Source organism: Astatotilapia calliptera, chromosome 7 (genome assembly GCF_964374335.1).
Source record: "Astatotilapia calliptera chromosome 7, fAstCal68.1, whole genome shotgun sequence".
In the NCBI taxonomy this organism is placed as follows: domain Eukaryota; kingdom Metazoa; phylum Chordata; class Actinopteri; order Cichliformes; family Cichlidae; genus Astatotilapia; species Astatotilapia calliptera.
This window is the reverse complement of record NC_137428.1, coordinates 61,158,375-61,171,925: the sequence shown is the minus strand read 5'-3', so window position 1 is coordinate 61,171,925 and position 13,551 is coordinate 61,158,375. Positions and strand designations below refer to the sequence as shown.

Sequence of the window (13,551 nt, the reverse complement as noted above, 5' to 3'; positions counted from 1 at the left end):
AAGCCTGGGGAGGGCGAGTCAGGCTCAATCTGCAAGTTTAATTTCCCCCATCAGGTTTTAAACCTGTTTACCTTGCAGATTTGATCAAGGATACTGATGCAAATGGAGGCAAAGGCTCCTTGCTCTGGAAACCTTATGTCCAGAGGTTCATTGATTCATGCTAAATGGGTTCAGGCATCATTATTAATCACTCACTTTATTTAATTGATATTGTCCTAAACCCAGAAGAATATTAGTTCCTCTGCACGAGCTGCACTTGTTGTGTGTTTGTGTAACTGATGTTGCTTCACTATTTTCTTTCCCCACAGTTATAATAATCACTGTGACAACTGACAGCTGCAGGTGGTCTTACCAACCCTCACCAGACAACCTAATTTAACCCAGTAATAAATCTCTGTGCCCAGTTGGCCATTTTAGCTGTTTGGCACGGGGCACTGTAAATTCACCCTAATTAGATCCTCCCTCTTCTCCTCCCACTCTCTTCCTCCATCTCCCCCCCCAATCTCCTCCCCTGCTCATTGGTACATATGCTCATACACCTGGTCTGCATCGTTACCTGTTTACAAATGACCAGGCTGGTTCTGCTGGCTTCAGCATCCACTTCACCACACAGCAATGAACGTCTCCCTCTCTCGCACTCTAACCTCCCCTGTGTCATAATTAGACCTCAGAGCTCATGTTTGCTTAATATTATAATCTAGTACACCTGCATTTCTCTCTCCATAGTGCATCGGTGTACCATCAGCTGCAACAACACCCCCAGTCCCCCCCCTTGACCTCATGCTGATAGAGATTTGGAGTTTATGTTAACAGAAACTGTTAGCGAGCGTCTGTATTTTGTTTTCTCCACCAACACAGTGACACTGAGAGGTTTTTGTAGCTCCTCTAAAAGGTACCGCATAAGTTTTGCTCCTGCGTGTGTGTGAGTATCAGGGGTATCAGTGTCATGGCTAATGGTTTCTAGCAGGGGTGCCTGCCTGAAGATTTATGCCACAAATTAGTCAAATGTGATCAAACAGCCACCCAGTTAATCATGCAGGACCTACGTTTATTCCTACTTTATCTACAGGCATAATTATAGACACCCATTCCTCTGACAGGCCAACGCCAGGCCCCTGCGGAGTGATATTGGGAGGCCGCCATGCAGCGTTGTCACTGTGATGAATGTGTTAGTGGTGCGGGGAGTGTTTTAAACATGTATATACTTTACACCCTCTTGTGATTGCTGTAAGTGAAGGCATGGCCCCTGCAGAACCGGTGTAACTCTTACATGCGGACCCTCTTCCTAAATGAGTATTTGTGTGAATGAGTCTAGTCCCTCGTCCCTCTCCAGCTTCACAATTTAAGCACTTCAGGTATTAACAAATCCAATTCATCATATGACTCCCAATTCATTATGTGTTAAGTGTTGACTGGTTAAAGCCAGCTCTATCACTCACCGACTCACACTCCAGCTGCCTCCGCTGTAGCCTCACACGACTTGGAAAAGTGGGAATGGGAATCATCCAGCAGTATTCTGTTATTCCAGGCCATTACCATGTGCCAGGCTGGGAAAGAGATCCAGTGATGTGTGCTGCAGTTTGTGATTGGAGTGGATCCTCTCTCTCTCCCCCTCTGACAGCCATTTTAAACACTCGTTTATGCAGCGCTTTTAATATCAATAAGAGAAGCAGGCAGGCAGGCGGACAGGCAGCAGTTTCTTACACACACACACACACACACACACACACTCTCACACATACACACAGAGTGACACACACGGCCTGGCTGGAAATCAGCAGCCTCCATCTCCCTGGTATGACAGGGTGTGGTAATTATGTCTCTGTGAGAGTGTGTGCTGTTTGCTGGGTGAAAAATGATAATGGGGTGATTTTTAAGTGCCATATCTCCCGCACGGGTAATGAAAAGTACTTTTAATCCAGTCGGAGGAACGGAGGGGTGGAGGAGAGGAGTGGTTGGGGAGAGGAAGCAGAAGGGTCTGTTGTGATGGGAGGAGAGGAGGAGGAGTGGAGGAATAAGAGAGTGCTCTGAGGGTGGAGGAATGCTGATAGAGGGAGCTGAGGAAACGAGAGAGATGGGTGAGTTCTGTATGGAGATGAGGGGGAGAGGACAAAATGAGGAGCGAGGAGAGGTTTCAAGGCAATCCGGTGGCTGAATCATGCGTGTGTGTGTGTGTCTGTGTGTGTTGACGTGCATGTGCGATAGGGGGGCTTCTGTTGTTGTGCCAGGGGAATGCCTAAGTCTTGGCATGATGCTTGAGCTCAGCAATTAGAATAATTAAGAGGGACTGACAAGCTTTTAGAGTCTCTCCCCCTTCCTCTCTCTTTCTCTTCCTCTCTCATTCATGTTCCAGCTGTAAATGTGGAGTATGTCAGACAACACTATGTCAGTTATGTCAGCTTAACACACACACGTGTTTGTTAGAAGCCTGCGACTGTCAGGGGCACGAGTGCCAGCTACACGAGAGAAACCCTGCAAACTGCGTCGGCTCTTATTTCTCTCACCCACACATTCCACCTAATTTGTGCACACAATAAAGCTTGTTTTAACACAAACGTGTGTGATACATTCGTGCCGTGGAAATCTGTTTTTGAGAGGCCGCGCAGTAAAAGTGCAGTTCGCTAATATTACCCAGGAGTCGGGATTGCTTAACAGGCTTATTACACCTCACAAGTGTAGACTGAAAGAACAGATCTGTTGTTATGAACATGCAAGGTTTTTTTGTGCGTGTGAGAGAGAGAGTTCACTAATGACTTCACACCCCATTAGCGCCTTTGCTTGATATGTCACACTTCATTATGTACTTAAATCATTGGTGCATAAACTTGGAAAGTGTTCGTGCATGTATGAAGCATATTTTCACTAGGGAGTGTGTGGCTATAACAACTTTTGGCTGCAACTCTCTCCTTGCATATGAGACCGATGGGCATTACTGTTTTCTTTTGGGATGTTTTCAGTGAACCAAAACTGTATTGATACCTAATAAAACTATATGGCACACTGACAGGCTGTGTTCTATGCCTTAATATGGAAAGAGACTGCACTAATAAGTGCTCGATAGCAGAGACATATTCATTTGTTCAGCTTTGTGACCAATTTTATTCTTTCTCCGTCTCAAGCTTGGCAATGAACTCAGGGTGATTGTTACCGGGTTAGGCTGCATAATCTGTATGCAGGACACCTCGGAGCCACAAATAAATGCCCTTGTCTAAGCAGATACATTTCTGTTTAAATCTGCTTAAGAATTTATAATAGGAGTTTGATATATGGAGAGTTTATTTGTATTCATAATTTACAAGATCTCTTGTGTGTGATTCATAGGTCAATTACTCAAAGAGCCACCACTGTCCAAACATTTATTCTACTGTTTAAGCATGCCTTTGTGTATAAATCCATCATCAAATCCTAAGTGTGAACCATGAGTGTGTTTGCATGCATGAAGGTAGGTTCAGTGTATCAGTGTTTATGTGCACACGCCTGCATGCGTGCATGTGCACGCAGCGCATGTGATATGTTTTAATTCATGGTAAGCAGACAGCAGTGCAGCCAGGCAGGTTGGTTTTATCAGAGTGTGTTTATCTTAATTCCCCTCAGTCTCTTTCAGTCCGACCATCCATTACCCATCTGAGGAGGCAGTGTGCTCTCTTGTGCCTTGCACACAAATACACACACACACACACACACACACACACACACACACACACACACACACACACACACACACACTCGCCATGCGCTTAAAATATGATGATATGACTGTGAGAGTATTACTCACCTTGTGTGACTGCCTGTGTCATTGTCAGTTTCTTATGCATTGTTGCCTTGGCTTATATAGAAGATGATGTTTTCATAGCGGTCCATTGTGACCTTGGCTGTGTAAACAGGTTTGTAAAGTAACCATAAGTGAAGGAGAGGAGCAATACTGACAAGGACCCATAAACAGGCTAAGCAGGCCATGCAAACATGACACATATCGCACGTCACGTCACAGCGTATGTCACAGACGGCGCTTTAAGGACAGGTGTGTGTGTCTACAAAGAGAGAGGGCATCAACATGTAAACAGCGGAGATCCACATTTTCATGCACACAGTCTATGTATGCTCACGCTACATCACCCCCTGCGTGGAGAATGACAAGCTCTTTCGAGGGTATGACCCTCTCCCCACGCTGTTTGTCTTTAGGGTCACGTCCTGGCCTCTAACTCTTGACCCCTGACCTTTAACCTTAGTTTGTCAAGCACCAGACACCAGGACTGCGCTGACAGCTCCCAAAGCCCACTGACCCCAAAAACAGAGAGAGAGAGAGAAAGCCGCAGACAGAGGTAGACAGATTTGACTGTCGACCTCTCTTGGAAGGGAACAGCACACACTCAGCATGAGTTGAACAGTTTACCTGTTCAAATAAGTCAGCGGTGCTTTTATATTATATGAGTAGTGGCTTGGGCAAAAAGAAAGGGAGGTGAAGATTGAGGAGAGGGAGAGAGGGGGAGGAAGTGAGAAATGAGATGGGAGGACAAACATGGGTGAACCTGGCTAGTGGAGGTCATACTCTGCCTGAGGAGACAGGTGCCTTAAGATTAGCCTCCACATTAATAGCCTTTACTTGCTCACACACACAAACGCTCTCTCTCTCTCTCACACACACAAACGCTCTCTCTCTCTCTCTCTCACACACACACACACACACACACACACACACACACACACACACACACACACACACACACACACACACACACACACGCATACATGCATACATGCTGCAAGCCAGTCCTACAGAACTCTTATACCACAGGGACGCAAAACTAGTGAGAACACAGCTCTGACTCTCATATCCTATTTATACATCCTTTCCTGTACATTACAATCCTATTTAGCTCGCCCTGCTTCCTACACAATCCTATTTATGGACTCAGTCCCACCCCACCCCACTGCCGCTGCACACCCCCATACCACTTTCGAATCCTATTTGTGTGCCCCCTCCTCCTGTATGCAGGTACCATCCATCCAAAAGGCTGAGTGTGTAAGCTGTGATTCAGATGAGTGTTTGTGTGTGTGCTTGTGTGTGTTCACCAGTGATTTGTGCGGTAATGTAACACTGAAATTGGAGTAGTCCATGCAGGAATAAGAGAAGCACTGTTCTTGGACTCCTTTTGTTTGCCAACATTAGTCAGTTGTATTGTGACTAACCAACAAGCTTTCTTTTTTCTTCTCTAAAGGCAAAAAACTTGAATTTTGTTTTGGAAATTCAGACTGTCTTCTAAAAGTGAAATGAACCCAAAGTAAGGTGAGACCAGAGGTGTTTGCCCTCTACCTCATCCTCTGTGATCTGATGTAACACACTGCACATCCCCTTCACTGCATTTACAAATCATCCTTTAGACAAGTGTCTGTGTCTTCTGTCCCATCCTATCTCCACCCGTCTCTATGACAGGCCTCTTATCCTCCATTAGTGTATTTAAACAGGACAAAGTGCCTGTCCATATCACGGGCCTGTCTCCACCTGACTCCCCTACCTGTCACTCAAACAGTGATATGAAAGCTTGCTCATTCTGTTTGAAGATGGCAGATGAAAGGAGAATGGCAGTCCCGGACCTGGTCGGCCTGACAGACTAGATTATAGTTGCCGATCCCGGAGAAGGAGGAGTGTCGGAGGGGAGAGGGCGAGGATGTTCCTGCCTAACTGGATTAGGAGAGGGGGTGAGGGAAAGGTGTATGTAGAGCAAGGGTCTCTGCCTGTCTTTATTAGGAGAAACAGGTGTAGCAAAGTGGGCGTGGAGAGCCGTATGCCCGTTCATATTAGAGAGACAGGTGCAGGTCGGTTTCCCATTTGGGCTTGGGTTTGAGCTGAAGAGCCTGTGTCTCACAGACAGACGTAACGATGATCCAGCAACAGGAAACTTTGCATGCCGAAACAACGTCTCGTACTGATGAAACCGAGAGGGAGACAGACAGACCACCAGAGCACAAGGAGCAGTCACTGTACTGCTGGGGTCAAACTTGTTTGAGTTATATTTATGCTTCGTACAAGTCAAGATAAAGGGATGAGTATGAGCCCATTTTATGATGCTGTGTATGTTTATACTCTTATTAGATAAATGTGTGTCATACAAATACATCACAAATGAAAAAGGATGTAGAGCAGAGGTGTAAAAGGTTATATTTCTGGGACCCTTTCCCCAACAGTATGCTGACGGGGGTCACTGAGGTTTGGACTTCGGAAATTTTCCTTCTAAACAATACCGTAAAAATTGGCATGAATCAGTGTGATGCTCTAGTAGTAACCAACCTTTTCACCTTGTGATATTTGTATTTCAAGTGAGGGAATAATTCTGTGTACTATTTTGCTATTTTTTCATATTTCATGGTTTTGTAGTGTAGTGGTTTACACATTCGGCTAACCAGTGAAAGCTGGATTGCAGCAGATCATTGAAGTGCAGGTGTTAGACCTTAAATATGATACTGGACCTCACTAATTTCCAAATCCTTCTTACAGCCGTGCACAACAGGCTTTAATCTGACCACCAAGAGCCACCAAACTTTACTCTGAACGTCACACGTGTAAATCGCGGTGAATCGTTTTGCACGGTTGTAAAGAAAGTCTCCTTTCAAAGCACAAAACCATCTTTGTCATAGGTCCTTCCACAGTGTGCCTCCAGGACCAGGCAAAGAAACAAAAAAGCACACAGACGCTAAAGGTGAAAACAATGCCAGCCTTGCTGCTGCTGCTGGTAATGACTCGTCCCATTTGGCAGACATTTTTATCCAAAGCAAACACCCGAGTGAAATGTGTGACTGAGCTGAATTTATTAATCATTCAATTAACTAAATGTTCCTTCTTGGTGCGGTTCAGATGAATAGACCGTCAGTATTTAATGCAATCTCATTCTCAGCACACCTCAAGAGAGAAAGCTGAGAACTTAACTGCTCTGCAACTCTTTAATTCCCCCGCGCCCCCGCCCGTTGACGCCTTTTATCCGCATTACTCATTCCCCGGTATGCTTTTGTCATGCTCATTTTTACTTTTTTATTTCTCTGCAGGGTAAATCCTGATTTCTTCTTCTTGTAGCAACAGTTCAAGTCACCCCGCAGTCTGCCGTCTTCATTTCTTTCCCTCTGTGTCTCTCTCTTACCTGCGCTTAGATAGAGGCTTCTTCTGTGTCTTTGGGGCTGGCTGGTAACGACAGTCAGGGCATTCGATCGTATCAGACTATCAGGCCAGTTCAACCATAAATTACCTGCAGCTAACAAAGCGTGATGCTGTAACTATTAAACAGGCAGTCAAAGTCACCCCGGCCCACACTGCTAGGTTACACCATCTCACACAGTGTATGAAAGTGCAGGGAGAGTGTTTGTGTGAACGTGGCCAGTCTCTCACTGAAGTGTCAATATTCTCATACAACGTCAAACAGAGATGGTAAAAGCTAATAATACAGAGCGTGGCAGCAAAACTATATTCACCTTATCTCTTTGCTACTATAAAATTAAACTGACACAATTATTATTGTTACTAGTCTTTGTACACAGCTTAAACATAAATGTGTGTACGTTAATAACCTTTCGAATTAATATCATTGTAGAAGAAGAACAACTCAGCAAATGATGATTTTGAAATATGAGGATGAAATAACAATCTACAATGAAAACCAAATTATATTATGATAAATAATATATAGTTACAGCCTCAGAGGATATCTGTGAATTTCTCCAGCACTGAATTTCAAAATGCGTCCACTTCTTTTGTACTGCAAATGGTGCATCATCGTCTTCTCTCATAAGCTAAGAGAAAACAGATCATACTCAGACTATTATGTTAATGATAAAATGGCGTTTGAGGTAATTAGAAATATGTTTAATTTATGTGGGTTCTCGATGGGCTGCTGTTGTAGCTGTGTCCACTGTTTCTGTATGTTTAACTATTTCTTGTGTCAAGACAAAGCTGTGCCTCCCTCTCTCCTGGCTGTATGTGCAAGTCTGTGTTGTTGGCTAATTGAGAGCGTGTTCTGTGCTGCCCTGGAGGTTAGTGTTGGCACACACACACCGTAACAGGACAAATGAGAATACACCCCGCCATCTGCCCAAGAGAGACACTCCCTTGCCCTCTCCTTGTCCCTCTACCCTTGTCCCTTCTCTCCTTTTATTCCTTTCATCTCATTTTTATTCCTTCACGCTCCCACCTACTCATTTCAGCCTACAACCCTCCCTCTGTGTTCCTTGTATTTTCTATATGACATTACTACACTTTGATCCTCCTCTTTGTCTCTTCTGCGCTTCTTGTTTCCTCTTTCTTATTCTCTGCTTCCTGTCTTTCTCTGCCCTGAGCGATTCAGTGAGAGGTGTGTTTGTGTTGTGATGCTGGGGCCACGAGTGTGAAGGTGTTACTGTACTCCGGCCTGAGACTTTCAGAATGCGATCCATAGGGAATGACACCGAAGGTGACCCCGGGTTGGTAACCTTGGAGACCAACTTTATTAAAATGAATTTGAGTAGAGGGGCCATCCTGACAGCAGCATAATTACATCGCAGAGCATCAGCACTAATTTATGCAGCCTGCATTCAACCGGTCAGGAGTGCCGAGATGGGGTCAGCGTGGACACGCAGAAGGCACCCACACACACATACACACACTCTCTGTCTCTCTCTCAAGAACATATTGGCATGCACACATGCACACTCTCACCCTGCCTTACAAACACACACCCATGCACATGGATCAACATACCAGTAAAAATAGGTAAATATGATTCTTTTAAGTAGCACAATGCACACACAATCCCTCTGTAGTGTGTTTGCTGCTTTAAGGGTCACTGCGTGTTTGAGTGTATGCAGGCATGTGTGCCTGACCTGTGTGTTCCAGACACTCTGTGGTTGTGTGTGTGTGCAAAAAAGTGTGTGTGAGAGAGAGAGTATATTTAGCGGTGTTATCGAGACAGGTGCTGGACAGGTCTGCTTAGCTGCTGCAGAATGATTGTAGGCTTGCGCTGCTATAAAAGCATAAATACTCACCAACCACTTCATTAGGTACACCTTGCCAGCACTGAATTGAACCCCTTTTAGCTTCAGAACTGCTTTAATTCTTTGTGGCGTGGATTCAACAACGTGCTGCAAATATTCAAACATGTTGAAATGGCAGCTTCACACAGTTGCTGCATATTTGTCAGCTGCACATCTGCAAATTGACTCTCCAGTTCCACCACATCGCAAAGGTGCTCCATTGAATTGAGATCTGTTGACCGAGGTGGTCACTTGAGTACAGTGACCTGACTGTAACATTAATGAAACACGTCTGAAATGATTTGAGCTCTGTTTCAGAGGAGGGATACACTGTGGTCAGAAAGTGATGGACGTGGTCCACGAGAATACACAGGTAGGCTATAGTGTTCGCAGTGTTCCAGAAGAAATCAGGAGTCATTAGACCAGGTGAAGTTTTCAGAGTCTCTCTTTTTGTAAACCCTGGAGATGATTGTGGAAAAATCTCAGTAGATCCGCAATTTCTGAAATACTCATAGCAGTCTGTCTGGCAGCAACAACTCTACCACATTTAAAGTCAAAATCACTTTTCTCCCCCCTTGAAGAGCTGTACTAATAAAGTATCCAGTGAATGCATGTAGAGTATATACATATTCACAGATAAAACTTCCACATATTTTGTTTTTTGAATAAAAGCCCATCAAATGAGGAGAAGATGAATACTATCAGTAATAATTGCCATGTAATAATAATAAAGTATTTGAATGTAATATTGTAGATTGTGATAGCTTCTCATTCACTAAATGGCTAACACTTCAAGATACCCAGCAATGTAATTCGCACGCTGATTAGTAAGCTCCTCTGTAGTCACGAGGCTTCCTTAAAAATGATGCCTTTTTAAATTTTGCTGTGTGTCCCTATTTCTCAGCCTGGTTACAATACAAACAAGAAAAGTGCAGCTTCTCTGTGTTTGCTTCTGGGTACCAGACGCTTTCCAGTTTCTGTTTATACTCTGATTCTAGTCCGTCTTCTACTGACCGATAAGACAGTAAAAGCATGATTACATTAAAAAAAAAAACAGCCTTGAAACCATCAGCTAGCATCAACTTTTTAATTTAATTAAATTTTTATTTTGCCAACAATGACCAATAGACTGAACAGGAAGTATTGCAGGGGATATCAGGTATCATGGCTACCAGAAGCCCCCCCCAAAAGTGACCTTTGTCCTCAAAAGCCAATTCATCAGACAGGCTGATGGGTCGAGAGAGTGGCACACTGCTAACACTTAAAGATTGCCATCCCTCTGTGCTCATTATGCTCAATTAGCAAAATCATTAATGCAATAAGACAATTTTGATAATATCTCATGCTTTTCAGTCAGGTTGCAACACAAACACCTCTGCCATTCTTCCCTAGACACTGCAGCCTTTGTGTTTGACAAGTTTCCGCTAGGCGGTCATGAACTCCATGAACCTCGTGAACCCGGGAATGCAAAGTAGGCCGAGTAAAATGTGAAGCTGAGAGAGGAAAAAGAGGAGGAAGTAGAAGAAGAAGAACGGGAACGGGAAGGATGAAAAAGAAGAAGACAAGGAAGAAAAAAAGAAGATGAAGAAGTCATCAGTGGATGAGAAAATGAGGAAAGTGTAAGAGTAAAGAGGGTGCATGGAGTCGATGGGGGACATGGATATAAGTCACAGCTCCAGTTGCTCAATTGTAGCCGTTGTGACCAAGGGCACGCTAATCTATCCCATTAGCAGATCTCTCTGACTCTCTCATAATGTTACTGCTAGCTGCTCTCCTGTGACATGTTCTTGGTTTGTGTGTGTGTGTGTGTGTGTGTGTGTGTGTGTGTGCAGACACAGTGTGAATGAGACAATGCTTTCCCTGTGTGTGTGTGTGTGTGTGTGTGTGTGTGTGTGTGTGTGTGTGTGTGTGTGTGTGTGTGTGTATAATGACAGTTCAGCTAGTTGCTCTCCTGTGAAAATGACACGTTCCTGCCAAATTAATATCATTACTATCAGAGTTTAATGGGCCAGTGCTGCCTTCTTATTTAAAACAGAACATCCCTCTCTCTCTACCTCCACCACAAGGGAAGGGGGTGGTTGGAGAATCGGTTAGAGGAAATGACTAACTGAACAAGACAGACAATAGGTCCAGATGATTTTTCTTTAAGCCACAGTCGAAGGAGATTTAAGGTTAATTCGAGTTTGACAGCAAGATAACATAATATTTAGACTCAGAATCAGGGAATATTCAAGTATTCTAATTCTCATTTTGATTCGAAGGATAAACAAACACGACAACACAGAACACTGTTACAGTAAGATTTGGGATTTCTGTGTTGTCGTACTGGATTTTAGGGATGACTGGAAAATTAGCTGCTGCTACTGGCTTGCATTGTCTTTTATGTGTTAGAGGGCAGTTGCCTTCTTTTTGTTGAGGAGTATCTTGACTTGTATGTTTTACCGTATAGTGTTGTAGTCTGTGGTTTTCATTTTCTTTTGCTGTACTTTTAAGCAGGAGAGCGTACATTATAAGCAGTATCTGCTCAGGTGTCATTCTTCACTCAGTCAGCACTGTGATAATGAGTTGATGTGGAGGTCCACTCTGCAGGCTGCCTGTGAATGTAGACACATGCATAGTTGTGTTCACACACATGTGCGCATTTGCACAGTCAGTTCACACGTGAGTATGACTATTGCAAGCTACATTGCGTGTATGTGTGCGTGCGTTGGAGTGTGTGAATATGTCAGGTTGCCGCAGGAGACCAATTAGCTGGTGCATCAGTGGGAAGGTGAGCATACACACACCTGTGTGTGGCCCTGTTACACCAGCTCATCACACAATCACATACGGACAGACAGCATTGCTCTGCTCATAATAGAAACATACTGACACTTACAGTACGTTGACCATATGGAATTATGGCTTCACTGTGTCAAACTGTCAGACGTGACTCACTAGCATGCGTTATGCCAACTAACTTATTACCAACTTAACAAACTTGTGTGAATTACAGCTTATCTGGCTGGTTGTCTTTAGCTATATGTACTTTATTTCTGCGCAGTTCCTCACATTAAAGTGCATCTGCATGCCTTGTCGCACTCATGTGCAGTAGGCGAAATCACAGAGGGATTGAGTCCAGAGTTGCAGGTATCATGCACTGATGCAATTAGGTGAGAGTGAAAAGGAAGATCACAGCCAATAAAGCGGCCAGGCCTCTTCATGTATAATTCAGATTTTTTTATGGTGGGCAATGCACCCATATGGACATGCTAAAGGAAGACTAAGGCTATTTCGAGCCAGAGAAAAACCCTGTTAAAAGCTAATCCCTGCGCCAGAGTCCTACACCTTTTACTGCTCCTTTTTAATGAATAGGTGTCCAATAAGGCCTTTTATTGTCTTAGCATATGTTGCTTTTATTAGGGGAAAATAATTAGGTTGTGCGGATCACTTCGGAAGTCCTCTCACAAGATAAAAATGAGATAGTTTCACAGTCGCTGCGCAAGTCCTTCTGACTCCCCGTCGTTTTCCCCTTGGATGCATTGTGTCCTAGCTCCTTCATCTCCTCCTCCTGCTTCGTTTCCTACTCATACCGGTCTCTCCTTACTTCTTTATGCCCTCCCCTCCCCTCCTTGTCCTTTGCATTCCCTGCACTTCGTTTCTTACCTCCTCTTCTATTGTTCCCTTGAACATGGGAGCATTAAATGTATGCAGCGATGTCGCGTTGGACTGCACATTTACACAAGCATATAACAGTTGAACAATCACTGTGTGACAGGAGGCTGTTGATGACTGACACTTGGTTGATCTTATCTGGCGCAAAAGGGGTAAAGGGAGGGCCGTGGAGAAAAAGGAGAGAGAAATAGTGCAGAGGCATTGGGGGTTTTGCTGCGCTTTGTGTTGTGTTCTGTCACTCCTGCAGTTTACCCCTCTGCTCCTTTTTCTGTTTGCCTTCACATGCTTCACTGTATTACAGAAAGAAAGACCGTTGACAGTGCTCATCTGTGATTCAGGGCTCCAGGGAAAGAGATCCTTTTACCTCCAAGAGGTCCTACTATGACCATTTACCCGTGAGGCCTCAGTTACAGTGGGTCTGTACGCCCACTTCAGTGAGTTATGGGGATGGAGGAGGATGAAGTTGCAGGGGAATAAGGATCTACACACGGTTGATGGAGAAGATAGGGCTGAGAAAGAAGCAGGGGGTAAGGCAGATAGACACAGAGAATGAGGAGGTAGGATAAAGGAAGGGAATGTGAAGCAGGGAGGGGGGAAGCCGGTCCCTCCATCCAATCCTTAATGCCCCTCAGGGGAGCACGATGCCTGTAGGTGAGTATTAGCCATCAGCCTGTGCGCTAATCGACATTATGAAATAGCGTTTAGTGCATACAGATGACCAGAAGTACACTAGTCACTGGAACGAACCATGATGCGAAGATCTGATCTTCTCTGGGGATCTAACCAGGCTCTCAGTTTATACATAATAGAGTTTTCTTTATGTTTTTTTTTTTTTTAAAGAACAGAGCACTTTTGACTTTTGGTTATCTAACGTTACCTCAGTCAGGGTGACGGAGGCCACCT

The 13,551-nt window shown here is 44.3% G+C and overlaps 1 protein-coding gene across 1 annotated transcript in view; it reads left to right on the top strand.

Annotated features, from left to right (window-relative positions):
- wwox (WW domain containing oxidoreductase) overlaps nt 1-13,551 on the top strand; it is a 135,957-nt gene that overhangs the window by 115,091 nt on the left and 7,315 nt on the right. The gene's annotated exons all lie outside the window — the stretch shown is intronic.